The sequence below is a fragment of the Arachis ipaensis genome, chromosome B5 (assembly GCF_059453495.1).
Source record: "Arachis ipaensis isolate K30076 ecotype BB chromosome B5, ASM5945349v1, whole genome shotgun sequence".
Classification (NCBI taxonomy): domain Eukaryota; kingdom Viridiplantae; phylum Streptophyta; class Magnoliopsida; order Fabales; family Fabaceae; genus Arachis; species Arachis ipaensis.
In genome coordinates, this window is record NC_142440.1 from 130,801,934 (window position 1) to 130,815,631 (window position 13,698).

General features: G+C 40.3%; 1 non-coding gene across 1 annotated transcript; it reads left to right on the forward strand.

Moving 5' to 3' along the window:
• Positions 1-5,594: 5,594 nt before the first annotated feature.
• LOC148565789 (small nucleolar RNA R71) lies at positions 5,595-5,702 on the forward strand. Its single transcript, XR_015885019.1, has one exon. It is a non-coding gene; the product is annotated as a small nucleolar RNA R71 (small nucleolar RNA).
• The last annotated feature ends 7,996 nt before the right edge of the window (positions 5,703-13,698 follow it).

Below are 13,698 nucleotides of genomic sequence, written 5' to 3' on the forward strand. Positions count from 1 at the left end.
TATCGTCGACGAGAATGTGGCCTGGCCTCTCTTCTTTATCGCCAGACAGTAAATGATCTAGGTCTCGCAATAAGAAAAGAAAGGGGGTGAGATAGGCGACAGGTAGCTTGTTGCGGCCCGTGGTGCACGAAATTGTGATCTCCAGGCTCGAACAAATCCTAGTAATGGCTCCAGAGCTTGGCGCTCTGATCTTAATTCATAATTGTCACAACTTCGATACAACTAACCAGCAAGTGCACTGGGTCGTCCAAGTAATACCTTACGTGAGTAAGGGTCGAATCCCACGGAGATTGTTGGTATGAAGCAAGCTATGGTCACCTTGTAAATCTCAGTCAGGCGGATATAAAATAATCATGGAGTTTTCGAATAATAAATTAATAAAATAGGGATAGAGACACTTATGTAATTCTTTGATAGGAATTTCAGATAAGTGAATGGAGATGCTTTCGTTCCTCTGAACCTCTGCTTTCCTGCTATCTTCATCCAGTCAATCTTACTCCTTTCCATGGCTGGCTGTATGCAAGGGCATCACCGTTGTCAGTGGCTACATCCCCTCCTCTCAATGAATAATATGCTCACGCACCCTGTCACGGCACGGCTATTCATCTGTCGGTTCTCGATCATGCTGGAATAGGATTCACCCTCCTTTTGCGTCTGTCACTAACGCCCAACAATCGCGAGTTTGAAGCTCGTCACAGTCATTCAATCATTGAATCCTACTCGGAATACCACAGACAAGGTTTAGACTTTCCGGATTCTCTTGAATGCCGCCATCATTCTAGCTTATGCCACGAAGATTCTGGTTAGGAGATCTAAGAGATACTCATTCTAGCTTAATTCATGTAGAACAGAAGTGTTTGTCAGGCACGCGTTCATAAGGGAGAAGGATGATGAGCGTCACACATAATCATCACCTTCATCACGTTCTTGGGTGCGAATGGATATCTTAGAAGCGAAATAAGAAGAATTGAATAGAAAACAGTAGTACTTTGCATTAATCTTTGAGGAACAGCAGAGCTCCACACCTTAATCTATGGAGTGTAGAAACTCTACATTATGAAAATACATAAGTGAAGGTCCAGGCATGGCCGAGATGGCCAGCCCCCTAAAACGTGATCAAAGGATCATAAGGTAATCCAAAGATGTCAAATACAATAGTAACAGGTCCTATTTATAATAAACTAGCTACTAGGGTTTACATGAGTAAGTATTTGATGTATAAATCCACTTCCGGGGCCCACTTGGTGTGTGTTTGGGCTGAGCTTAAGTGTTGCACGTGCAGAGGCCATTTGTGGAGTTGAACGCCAGTTTTTGTGCCAGTTTGGGCGTTCAACTCTGGTTTTGGATCCTTTTCTGGCGCTGGACGCCAGATTTGGGTAGAAAGCTGGCGTTGAACGCCAGTTTACGTCGTCAATTCTTGGCCAAAGTATGGACTATTATATATTGCTGGAAAGCCCTGGATGTCTACTTTCCAACGCAATTGGAAGCGCGCCATTTCGAGTTCTGTAGCTCCAGAAAATCCACTTTGAGTGCAGGGAGGTCAGAATCCAACAGCATCAGCAGTCCTTTTTCAACCTCTGAATCTGATTTCTGCTCAAGTCCCTCAATTTCAGCCAGAAAATACCTGAAATCACAGAAAAACACACAAACTCATAGTAAAGTCCAGAAATGTGAATTTAACACAAAATCTATTAAAAACATCCCTAAAAGTAACTAGATCCTACTAAAAACATACTAAAAACAATGTCAAAAAGCGTATAAATTATCCGCTCATCACAACACCAAACTTAAATTGTTGCTTGTCCCCAAGCAACTGAAAATCAAAATAGGATAAAAAAAATAGAATATACTATAAATTCCAAACTATCAATGAAACAGAGCTTCAATCATATGAGCGGGACTTATAGCTTTTTGCCTCTTGAATAGTTTTGGCATCTCACTTTATCCATTGAGGTTCAGAATGATTGGCATCTATAGGAACTTCAGATTTCGAATAGTGTTATTGACTCTCTTAGTTCAGTATGATGATTCTTGAACACAGCTTCTTTATGAGTCTTGGCCGTGGCCCTAAGCACTTTGTTTTCCAGTATTACCACCGGATACATAAATGCCACAGACACATAATTGGGTGAACCTTTTCAGATTGTGACTCAACTTTGCTAAAGTCCCCAATTAGAGGTGTCCAGGGTTCTTAAGCACACTCTTTTTTTGCTTTGGACCTTGACTTTAACCGCTCAGTCTCAAGTTTTCACTTGACACCTACACGCCACAAGCACATGGTTAGGGACAGCTTGGTTTAGCCGCTTAGACCAGGATTTTATTCCTTTAGGCCCTCCTATCCACTGATGCTCAAAGCCTTGGGATCCTTTTTATTTGCCCTTGCCTTTTGGTTTTAAGGGTTATTGGCTTTTTGCTCTTGCCTCTTGGTTTTAAGAGCTTTGGCTTTTTCTGCTTGCTTTTTCTTTTTTCTTTCTATATTTTTTTTTTTCTGCAAGCTTTGTTCTTTGCTGCTTTTTCTTGCTTCAAGAATCATTTTTATGATTTTTCAGATTATCAAATAACATGTCTCCTAGTCATCATTCTTTCAAGAACCAACATATTTAACATTCTTAAACAACAACTTCAAAAGACATATGCACTGTTCAAGCATACATTCAGAAAATAGGAAGCATTGTCACCACATCAATGTAATTAAACTAAGTTCAAGGATAAATTCGAAACTCATGTACTTCTTGTTCTTTTGAATTAAAACAGTTTTTATTTAAGAGAGGTGATGGATTCATAGGACATTCATAACTTTAAGACATAGTTACTACTACTAGTGATCATGTAATGAAGATACAAACATAGATAAGCACATAACATAGAAAACGAAAAACAGAGAAAGTAAGAACAAGGAATGAGTCCACCTTAATAATGTCCTTGAGCTCTTCTATGTCTCTTCCTTGTCTTTGCTGCTCCTCCTTCATTGCTTTTAGATCTTCTCTGATTTCATGAAGGATGATGGAGTGCTCTTGATGTTCCACCCTTTAGTTGCTTCCAATAATTGTGTGGAAGAAAATGTATCCCCTGAGGTATCTCAGGGATCTCTTGATTTGCAATCAAATGTTCTACCACTGAGCTATAGACCTTTGATGGAAGCTTTTGTCTTCCCTTTCCTCTTTCTAGAGGTTGCTCTGGCCTTAGGTGCCATCAATGGTTATGGAAAAAACAAAAAAAAGCTATGCTTTTACCACACCAAACTTAGAATGTTGCTCGTCCTCGAGCAAAAGAAGAAAGAATAGAAGAAGAAGAGGGTATGGAGGAGATGGATGGCTGTGTGTATTCGGCCATATGGGTGGGATTGGGTGTGAGTGGTAAATGGAAGACAGAAGGGATGAGTGTTTATTGGGAATAGAGGATGATTGAGAAGAGAGAAGAGAGTGAGTGAAGGTAGGTGGGGATCCTGTGGGGTCCACAGATCTTGAGGTGTCAAGGCATTTACATCCCTGCACCAATTTAGGCATGCAAAATGCCCTTGCACACAACTCTGGGCGTTCAGCGCCAGGTTGGTGCCCATTTTGGGCGTTCAACGCCCCTTTGCTGCCATTTCTGGCGTTGAACGCCAGAACCATGCTTGTTCTGGGCGTTCAGCGCCAGGATGCTCCCATTCTGGGCGTTCAGCGCCAGAACTATGCTCTATTCTGGCGTTTGAACGCCAGACAGATGCTCCTCCAGGGTGTGATTTTTCTTCTGCTGTTTTTGATTCCGTTTTCAATTTTTATATTTATTTTGTGACTCCTCATGATCATGAACCTATAAAGACACATAACTAAGAAAAATATAGTTAGATAAATAAACATTGGGTTGCCTCCCAACAAGCGCTTCTTTAATGTCAATAGCTTGACAGTGGGCTCTCATGGAGCCTCACAGATGTGCAGAGCTTTGTTGAGACTCTTCCAACACCAAACTTAGAGTTTGGATATGGGAGTTCAACACCAAACTTAGAGTTTGGTTGTGGCCTCCCAACACCAAACTTAGAGTTTGACTGTGGGGGCTCTAGTTGACTCTGCTTGGAGAGAAGCTTTTTCTGCTTCCTCTCCATGGTTGCAGAGGGAGATCCTTGAGTTTTAAACACAAGGGAGTTCTCATTCCATTGAAGGAATATTTCACCTCTGTCAACATCAATCACAGCTCTTGCTGTGGCCAGGAAAGGTCTTCCTAGGATGATGGATTCATCCTCTTCCTTTCCAGTATCCAGGACTATGAAATCAGCAGGGATGTAAAGGCCTTCAACCTTTACTAACACGTCCTCTACTTGTCCATAAGCCTGTTTTCTTGAGCTGTCTGCCATCTCTAGTGAGATTTTAGCAGCTTGCACCCCATAGATTCCCAGTTTCTCTATTACAGAGAGGGGCATGAGGTTTATTCCTGAACCAAGGTCACACAGAGCCTTAAAGGTCATGGTGCCTATGGTACAGGGTATTATGAACTTTCCAGGATCCTGTCTCTTCTGAGGCAATGTCAGTTGATCCAGATCACTTAGTTCATTGATGAACAAGGGAGGTTCAACTTCCCAAGTTTCAATGCCAAATAATTTGGCATTTAGCTTCATGATTGCACCAAGAAACTTGGCAGTTTGCTCTTCAGTAACATCCTCATTCTCTTGAGAAGAGGAATACTCATCAGAGCTCATGAAGGGTATAAGGAGGTTCAATGGGATCTCTATGGTCTCTAGATGGGCCCCAGAGTCCTTTGGTTCCTCAGAGGGAAGCTCCTTATTGACCACTGGACGTCCCAGGAGGTCTTCCTCCTTGGGATTCACGTCCTCTCCTCTCCTCACAGGTTCGGCCATGGCGCTTATGTCAATGGCCTTGCACTCTCCTTTTGGATTCTCTTCTATATTGCTTGGGAGAGTACTAGGAGGGATTTCAGTGATCCTTTTACTCAGCTGGCCCACTTGTGCTTCCAGATTTCTAATGGAAGATCTTGTTTCATTCATGAAACTTACAGTGGCCTTAGACAGATCAGAGACTAGATTTGCTAAATTAGAAGCATTTTGTTCAGAGTTCTCTGTCTGTTGCTGAGTTGATGATGGAAAAGGCTTGTTGTTGCTAAACCTGTTTCTTCCACCATTGTTAAAGCCTTGTTGAGGCTTTTGATCCTTCCATGAGAAATTTGGATGATTTCTCCATGATGAGTTATAGGTGTTTCCATAAGGTTCACCTAAGTAGTTCACCTCTGCTATTGCAGGGTTCTCAGGATCATAAGCTTCTTCTTCAGGAGAAGCCTCTTGAGTACTGTTGGATGCAGCTTGCATTCCATTCAGACTCTTGAGAAATTATATTGACTTGCTGAGTCAATATTTTGTTCTGAGCCAATATGGCATTCAGAGTATCAACTTCAAGAACTCCCTTCTTCATAGGCGTCCCATTACTCACAGGATTCCTTTCAGAAGTGTACATGAACTGGTTATTAGCAACCATGTCAATGAGTTCTTGAGCTTCTGCAGGCGTTTTCTTTAGGTGAATGGATCCACCTGCAGAAGTGTCCAGTGACATCTTTGATAGCTCAGATAAACCATCATAGAATATATCCAGGATGGTCCATTCTGAAAGCATGTCAGAAGGACACTTTTTGGTCAACTGTTTGTATCTTTTCCAAGCTTCATAGAGGGATTCACCTTCTTTCTGTCTGAAGGTTTGAACATCAGCTCTAAGCTTGCTCAGCTTTTGAGGAGGAAAGTACTTGGCTAAGAAAGCCGTGACCAGCTTATCCCAAGAGTTCAGGCTGTCTTTGGGTTGAGAATCCAACCATAATCTAGCTCTGTCTCTTACAGCAAAAGGGAAAAGCATGAGCCTGTAGACTTCAGGATCTACTCCATTAGTCTTAACAGTATCACATATCTGCAAGAATTCAGTTAAGAACTGAAAAGGATCTTCAGATGGAAGCCCATGAAACTTGCAGTTCTGCTGCATCAGAGAAACTAATTGAGGTTTCAGCTCAAATTTGTTTGCTCCAATGGCAGGAATGGAGATGCTTCTTCCATGTAAATTGGAATTAGGTGCAGTAAAGTCACCAAGCATCCTCCTTGCATTATTATTATTTTCGGCTGCCATCTCCTCTTCTTGTTTGAAAATTCCTAACAGGTGCTTACTGGTTAGTTGTAATTCAGAGTCCTTTCAGGTTCTGGATCTGCTTCAACAAGAATATTCTTGTCCTTGCTCCTGCTCATATGACAAAGAAGAAGGCACAGAAAAATAATAATAATAGAGATCCCTTTTTTTTTCTTTTTTTTTTTTTTGAATGAGGGAGAGATGTTAGTAGATGAATAAAAAAATAGAAGAAGATGAGAGGGGGAAGTGAATTTTCGAAAACAATTTTTGAAAAAGAGTTAGTGATTTTTGAAAATACTTTTTGAAAGAGGTTAGTATTTTTTTTTCGAAATTTTTTTTTTATAAAAAATAAAAATAATTAGTTAATAAAAAAGAAATTTTTGAAAAAGAGGGAAGATATTTTCGAAAATTAGAGAGAGAGAGTTAGTTAGGTAGTTTTGAAAAAGTTAAGAAACAAACAAAAAGTTAGTTAGTTAGTTGAAACAAATTTGAAAAGATAAGAAGTTGGGAAGTTAGAGAAGATATTTTGAAATCAAATTTTGAAAAAGATAAGATAAGAAGATATTTTTTTGAAAAGATATGATAGAAATTAGTTTTTGAAAAAGATTTGATTTTTAAAATCACAATTAATGACTTGATTCATAAGAAATCACAAGATATGATTCTAGAACTTAAAGTTTGAATCTTTCTTAACAAGCAAGTAACAAACTTCAAATTTTTTAATCAAAACTTTAATTGATTATGTTATTTTCGAAAATTATGATATAAAATAAGAAAAATGTTTTTGAAAATTATTTTTTTGGAATTTTCGAAAATAATCATGAATTTTGAAAAAGATTTTGAATTTTGAAAAAGATTTTGAAAAAGATAAGATTTTCAAATTGAAAATTTGATTTGACTCATAAGAAACAATTTGATTTTAAAAACTTTTGAAAAAGTCAACTCAAATTTTCGAATTTGATGAGAGAAAAAGGGAAAGATATTTTTTTTATTTTTGAAATTTTTATGATGAGAGAGAAAAACAAGAAAAATGATGCAATGCATGAAATTTTTAGATCAAAACAATGAATGCATGCAAGAATGCTATGAATGTCAAGATGAACACCAAGAACACTATGAATGTCATGATGAACATCAAGAACATATTTTTGAAAAAAATTTTTAATGCAAAGAAAACATGCAAGACACCAAACTTAGAATTCTTTAATGTTTAGACACTAAGAATTCAAGAATGCATATGATAAACATGAAAAGATACAAAACAAAAAATCATCAAGATCAAACAAGAAGACTTACCAAGAACAACTTGAAGATCATGAAGAACACTATGAATGCATGATATTTTCGAAAAAATGCAAGATGCATATGCAAGTGACACCAAACTTATGATATGACTCAAGACTCAAACAAGAAACACAAAAATATTTTTGATTTTTATGATTTTCTAATTTTTTTGGATTTTTATTTTATGTTTTTCGAAAAATAATTTTGAAAAAGAAAATAAGGATTCCAAAATTTTTAATATGAATTCCAGGAAGCTTATGCTCTAAAGCTCCAATCAAAGGGTCAGGCATGGCTTAATAGCCAACCAAGCTTTAGTATGTAACTCAGACATGACACGCCTGACATTCCTTTCATTCAACAGCCAATTGGCTAAGAAAGATAAAGAAGCTCTTCTCTTGAGTATAAGAATTGAGACATGGCTTTACAGCCAGCCAGGCTTCAACATGCTCCATGAAACACTAGAATTCATTCTTAAAAATTCTGAAAGGAAAATATATTTTTGAAAACATTTTTATTTTAAAATTTTTTTTTTCGAAAACAAAGGAAGAATTTTCGAAAGATTTTTGAAAAATTTTTTTTTTTGAAAACAAGACAAAAAGAAAATTACCTAATCTGAGCAGCAAGATAAACCGTCAGTTGTCCAAACTCGAACAATCCCCGGCAACGGCGCCAAAAACTTGGTGCACGAAATTGTGATCTCCAGGCTCGAACAAATCCTAGTAATGGCTCCAGAGCTTGGCGCTCTGATCTTAATTCATAATTGTCACAACTTCGATACAACTAACCAGCAAGTGCACTGGGTCGTCCAAGTAATACCTTACGTGAGTAAGGGTCGAATCCCACGGAGATTGTTGGTATGAAGCAAGCTATGGTCACCTTGTAAATCTCAGTCAGGCGGATATAAAATAATCATGGAGTTTTCGAATAATAAATTAATAAAATAGGGATAGAGACACTTATGTAATTCTTTGATAGGAATTTCAGATAAGTGAATGGAGATGCTTTCGTTCCTCTGAACCTCTGCTTTCCTGCTATCTTCATCCAGTCAGTCTTACTCCTTTCCATGGCTGGCTGTATGCAAGGGCATCACCGTTGTCAGTGGCTACATCCCCTCCTCTCAATGAATAATATGCTCACGCACCCTGTCACGGCACGGCTATTCATCTGTCGGTTCTCGATCATGCTGGAATAGGATTCACCCTCCTTTTGCGTCTGTCACTAACGCCCAACAATCGCGAGTTTGAAGCTCGTCACAGTCATTCAATCATTGAATCCTACTCAGAATACCACAGACAAGGTTTAGACTTTCCGGATTCTCTTGAATGCCGCCATCATTCTAGCTTATGCCACGAAGATTCTGGTTAGGAAATCTAAGAGATACTCATTCTAGCTTAATTCATGTAGAACAGAAGTGTTTGTCAGGCACGCGTTCATAAGGGAGAAGGATGATGAGCGTCACACATAATCATCACCTTCATCACGTTCTTGGGTGCGAATGGATATCTTAGAAGCGAAATAAGAAGAATTGAATAGAAAACAGTAGTACTTTGCATTAATCTTTGAGGAACAGCAGAGCTCCACACCTTAATCTATGGAGTGTAGAAACTCTACATTATGAAAATACATAAGTGAAGGTCCAGGCATGGCCGAGATGGCCAGCCCCCTAAAACGTGATCAAAGGATCATAAGGTAATCCAAAGATGTCAAATACAATAGTAAGAGGTCCTATTTATAATAAACTAGCTACTAGGGTTTACATGAGTAAGTATTTGATGTATAAATCCACTTCCGGGGCCCACTTGGTGTGTGTTTGGGCTGAGCTTAAGTGTTGCACGTGCAGAGGCCATTTGTGGAGTTGAACGCCAGTTTTTGTGCCAGTTTGGGCGTTCAACTCTGGTTTTGGATCCTTTTCTGGCGCTGGACGCCAGATTTGGGTAGAAAGCTGGTGTTGAACGCCAGTTTACGTCGTCAATTCTTGGCCAAAGTATGGACTATTATATATTGCTGGAAAGCCCTGGATGTCTACTTTCCAACGCAATTGGAAGCGCGCCATTTCGAGTTCTGTAGCTCCAGAAAATCCACTTTGAGTGCAGGGAGGTCAGAATCCAACAGCATCAGCAGTCCTTTTTCAACCTCTGAATCTGATTTCTGCTCAAGTCCCTCAATTTCAGCCAGAAAATACCTGAAATCACAGAAAAATACACAAACTCATAGTAAAGTCCAGAAATGTGAATTTAACACAAAATCTATTAAAAACATCCCTAAAAGTAACTAGATCCTACTAAAAACATACTAAAAACAATGTCAAAAAGCGTATAAATTATCCGCTCATCAGCCCGCATGTGATAATAGTAAGGGAGGAATCAAGAGATCTTTGCCGGTGCTGACTTGGATCTCGGGTGACGGAATAAGGAACAACAAGAACAAGCCTTCTTAAGAGAAAGTCCTCACCCGAAAAGCACTTCGCTTGCCTAAGGGCTAAATAAGAGAAATAGAAGTCAGTCTACAAAGGGAAAGGGTGGTATACAAAGAAGGGGATAGAGAATCAGTCTCTCTGCCTTCGTTTTCGAAACTTGTACCGCTATTCTCTTTTTTTTTTTTACCTATTTCTTTCTCCAAGTCGTCGTCTTTCTTGAAGAGCTGGGGCTCTATCCTTAGAGATATCATCCACAGTGGATGGTTCCGGAACTGGGGGCTTGTTTAGGTCGAGGGGTGGCGTGGGAAAGGGGCATTCGACCACGGGCAAAGACCATCTTTTTCGCTTGTTTTTGTTGGATAATCCTTTGTTTACAGAGTCTTATTCTAATAATAAGTTTCTCTATCAGTCTAGCTACATACCTTCCATTGTAAGGCAAATGTGTTTTCTTCTAGATGGCTTCCCTGACTGGAAGTGGTACATGCCCATATTAGGGGAAGTTTCGGACAGTACTTCACCAAAGTGAAAACGAAAGAGACAACCACTTATTCGTGCTCAACCAACCTACGCTCCTTCTTCTAAGATAAAGGACGAAGAACGAAGCTCCAAGACAAAACCGAGACCGATACCCATATTATCGCAGACTAGGCGCACAAGACCCCATAACGCACCCAACCTCCAAGACCGGTAGTTGTGTTTTCGTCTTCCTTCTTGCCCGCTTTGTCTTGCGCTAGCGCCCTTGCTCGATGTCCGTTTTTCGCTGTTTTACTGGGGTTCTAGGCTTTATCGGGTTCTTCCCACGGGTGAGCCCATTAGTCTTGTTCTTTTGCTTCCCTCAAGGTCGAAGAAGAGGTCAACAGCTCCGCCCAAGTGGCAACGATTGCCGATAAGCAAGTAGACAAGTTGATTGATTGGAGGTTCAAAAGAAGAATGTAAGAAAGAGGGATAAGACCGAGGCCACAGACTCTCTAGACTCCTCTGGTCTCTCTTGACCGAGTGAACATGCCCACTACCTTCTTGGACCAAGGGCTTTCATAGAAAGGGTTCCAGGCTACTAAGCGGATGGTCCGATCCGAAATGCTAAAATAGATCCTTGCTTAGCTTCTTTCCCAGGTAGTTTCCCGTCGGCGGCCTTGTCAACTGAATTCCCCACTCCATCCTGTGCTACATCGAATCAAAAGATTAATCCAGTTGGGAATTTCCACAACAGGATCTTTATCTCACTGACAAAACCTGAGGCAGATACCTGAGAAGTGGAGTTCCCCTATTTCATGCCTAGAAGGCCCTATCTATGCTACAAAAGCTGGTAAGGGAAATGAATGAAATAAGCTTCTTAAATTCGCATGTGGTAAGCCAAACCATTTTCTCTTCTTTTTGCATCTAGAAAGAATGCTTTAAGCGGTATTTCAACAATGACAATCATGCTACCAAAGATGGTGCGCCTTCAGAGGTGGAGCCGATTAGCCGCTTTCCTTGTTGCCATGTACCTGGTATCCAGGGATGGGACCTTCCGCCCAATTCTTTTCTTGCTTTGGACGGAAGTCGTCATCATTGATGGTCTTTCTTGAGGAATGGTTCCCCCAGGCGGTTCATCAATCCTCCTGAAAGCTTGGGCCTGTCCGGTTTCTTTGGGACGGGCCAATCAGAATAACGTCCTTTGAGAGTTCGAGATGTAGGAGCGAGTCTTCGACTTTCGGTTCTGAGGATCTAATTTCCTGATGTCGTTGGGTACGGGTTTTGGTACCAGTAACTCAAGTCTTTCGCGAATAGATTATTGAAGAACTTTTCCTAACTGGAACCTATCTTTGTTCTCATCTATCTATGAACGAGGAGAATCCACGAGGATACGCGGGCAACCCACGTATGAGAGATCTGGTCCTTTCGGCTCTAATTCTTTCTCAAATCAAGCGGATTGGGATGGAAATGGATCAATGGGTAGGAGCCCTTAATTTAATAGAGTTATGATGAAATAGCCTGTTTTAGGGCATAAAATAAACCTTATTTATGGAAGAGAAAACCTTAGCTTATAAAATAAGACATTTGACTCAACCCCGTATTTTTAGGCATCGACCCGCTTTTAGGTTAGGACGAGCCTTGAAAAAGCCTATTTTTGATTAGTTTCTCCGGTATAGGATAATGAAAAACTTTAGAATTGTGGCTTGTCTATTAGTGGAAATGGGCCGATGAGCTTTAGCCCCTGGGCGGGATCAAATAATTCTCTTCTCGAAGACAAGCCATCCATTAACAAAAAAAGGCTTGCGGGCTCCGGATGGGAAGGTTCGAACAGATATGCCAATATAGCTTCCGTAGATCTAGTGGGAATGAGATTCTATGCCCAAGTCAGTCTCTTAAGAGTTAAGCTTGCCTAACCGCAGAAGTAGGACCGAGGACCAAGAGCTCGGGAAATAAAGATCGGGCATCCAGTTTTGTTGTAAGAACACTGACTTCGAACAAAGAAAGGCCGGGTGGTCCGGCTCCAGGTGTGCCCCTGGGATAGTCTCCCCTTGGAAGGGCTTACACATAAAGGGGATAGCTGCGCTTCATCATGGAAGAGGAGCAATAGCGTAAGGTGGAGTGGAATGGAAAGACTACTTCTCGTGCTTTGCTCGAAGCTTAGCTGCCCCAATCCCAATGGATCGAAAGCTTTAGCAATTACATGTAGAAAGACAGCAAATGCAATTTCTACAGGATCTCAAACCGAAAAAAATCTTTCCGGAGAATGCTTTTAGACATTGTTACGGGCACTGCTCGATAGTCGTCATAGGTCCCCTTGGAAAAAGACCCTCCCTCCAAAATAAAGTCCAACTCTGAGCGAATTTCATCCTTATTTTTGCTATCCCAACGAACGTAGTCGCTTAAGCCGCTTGCTAGAACTTTTGTTGAACTGAATTGCTTTTAAAATGGCTTAGGCTCTGCTCACCTTGCCTTTAGATATTGATAGAATTTTGATGACGACTCTTTCAGAAAAATGAAGTTTTTTAAGTTCTTTTTCCTCAAGAAGTCCCGCTCCGATGGCCCGGCGGGTCATCTATTTAAAAGGACCCTCCCTGCAGTGCGCCCCTCCTTGAATTATTCGGTAATGCAATACTTATTGAATAGAAAGAACAAAATTCATTTCGATCCCGTCGTAGTTCTTAATCATTTCGTGACACCGGGCGTGGCTGAACCATCAACGATTGGGGGAGCGAATGCGCAGGGAAGAAGCTTAGATAAGAGAATACGTTCTCGCATCGCTTTTTTTGCAGAAAGCTCGACCAGCGAGAAAAAGTGTTTGGCCAAAGCCAAAAAGAGGTTGACCCACTTCATTCGCTTGGCGAATGATCTTCGCTTCGCGGGAACAACAAAAACCACCATCTCGCTTTTTTCTTTCTTCGGTGCTACCTTTTTATTTCCAAGGGATATAGTTGGGATGTATAATCCCATTATTTTAGAGGATGCCCGGGAAAAACTCCTAGGCAAATTAAGGATCAAATGTTGGAACCTCATGGGTAAGGATAAGGTAATGGAATTGATAGAGAAATTCATAGACCTAGGTAGGATAGGAGAATTGATAAAGGGAATAGAGATGATGATAGAGATCATACCGAGAAACAGAAGAATTCTGTACGGGTACAACTATTATTTGAACGAAGTTATAAAAATGCGATCTTTGTTGTCTAATAGAACAAACACTAATACCTTAATTGAGTCGGTCAAGATCAAATCTGTTTATCAAAGTGCTTCTTTGATTGCTCAAGACATCTCTTTTCAACTGAGAAAGAAAACAAGATCATTTCGTTCTATTTTTAGTAGAATAGTAAAGGATATTCCATTAGTAATGAAAAAAGGGGTAGAGGGGATCCGTATATGTTGTTCAGGTCGATCTGAAGGCGCAGAAATAGCTAGAACTGAATGCGGAAAGTA